The 1615-nt window shown below is 43.3% G+C and overlaps 1 protein-coding gene across 1 annotated transcript in view; it reads left to right on the forward strand.

Annotated features, from left to right (window-relative positions):
• Positions 1-1615, forward strand: part of PHAX (phosphorylated adaptor for RNA export) — a 25857-nt gene that overhangs the window by 1218 nt on the left and 23024 nt on the right. The window lies entirely within an intron of this gene.

The following is a 1615-nucleotide window of genomic DNA, read 5'->3' on the forward strand; positions in this document are numbered from 1 at the left end:
CTCGGGAGGCTGAGGCAGGAGAATCGCTTGAACCTGGGAGGCAGAGGTTGCAGTGAGCCGAGATTATGCCACTGCACTCCAGGCTAGGCAACAGAGCTAGACTCCATCTCAAAAAAAAAAAAAAATTAGGAGTTTCACTATGTTGCCCAGGCTGGTGTCAGACTCCTGGGTGCAAGCAGTCCTCCCACATTGGCCTCCCAAAGTGCTGGGATTATACGCATGAGCCACTGCGCTGTCCGCAGATTTTTTGTTTTTGTTTTTTCAGAGACCATCTTGCTCTGGTCACTCAACTGGAGTGCAGTAGCACAGTCATAGCTCACTGAAGCTGAACTCCTGGGCTCAAGCAATCCTGCCTCAACTTTCCAGATTGCTGGGATTATAGGTGTGAGCCACTGTGCCTGACTCTTTTTGAGGCTTTTTCTTTAAGAAACTGGGGTAATTTGGTTATATGAATACATTTGTATTGTATTTTTCAGTTTGTTTTTTTGGTTTGTTTTTTTAGACAGTCTTGTTCTGTCACCCAGGCTGGAGTGCAGTGGTGTTATCTTGGCTCACTGCAACCTCCCCTCCTGAGTTCAAGCAATTCTCGTGTCTCAGCCACCTGAGTAACCTGGATTATAGGCATTCGCCACCACATTCAAATATTTTTGTTTTGTTTTGTTTCTGTTTTTTTGTATTTTTAGTAGAGATGGGGTTTCACTATGTTGGCCGGGCTGGTCTCGAACTCCTGGCTTCAAGTGATTTGCCTGCCTTGGCCTCCCAGAGTGCTGGGATTACAGGCATGAGCTGCACACCAGCTGTATTTTCTTAAATTTGGACAAGCCTGATAGAATAATTTTCCGGCCTTTATGAACTGTTAAACAACTCGTTGCATTTAGTGCCATAGAGCTTTTTAAATAAAGCATATCTTTTTAAATCATGGGTTGTTTTTGTTTGTTTGTTTAATGTTTTCAAGAATTTGTCACTTTTTTCTTAACTTTGAGGTATATTTTACAGAGGATATTCACCCATTTCTAGTGTTAATTTTTTTAGGAAACATACCAAGTTGTATAACCATCACCTCTGAAACATTTCCGTCACCCAGTAAGATCCCTTATGTCCCCATGCCAATTTACAGTTAATCCCTGTTCTCATCCCAGATAACTGCTAATCTACTTTCTATCTGTATAAATTTACCTTTTCTGGATATTTCATATAAATGGTGTCATGTAGTATGTAATCTCATGCTTTGCTTTTGTCACCTAATGTTATGTTTTTGTTTTTTTGTTTTGTGTGTGTGTGTGTGTGTGTGTGTGTGGTTTGTTTGTTTGAGACAGAGTGTCACTGTTGCCCAGGCTGGAGTGCAGTGTCACGATCTCAGCTCACTGCAACCTCCGCCTCCCGGGTTCAAGCAGTTCTCATGCCTCAGCCTCGTGAGTAGCTGGGATTACAGACATGTGCTACAACACCCAGCTAATTTTTATATTTCTTAGAAGAGACAGGGTTTTGACATGTTGGCCAGGCTGGTCTCGAACTGCAGACCTCAGGTCATCCGCCCACCTCGGCCTCCCAAAGTAGTGGGATTACAGGCATGAGCCACTGCGACTGGCCAGTGTTACGTTTTTGAGATTGATCC

Source organism: Colobus angolensis, unplaced genomic scaffold (genome assembly GCF_000951035.1).
Source record: "Colobus angolensis palliatus isolate OR3802 unplaced genomic scaffold, Cang.pa_1.0 Scaffold206, whole genome shotgun sequence".
In the NCBI taxonomy this organism is placed as follows: Eukaryota; Metazoa; Chordata; class Mammalia; order Primates; family Cercopithecidae; genus Colobus; species Colobus angolensis.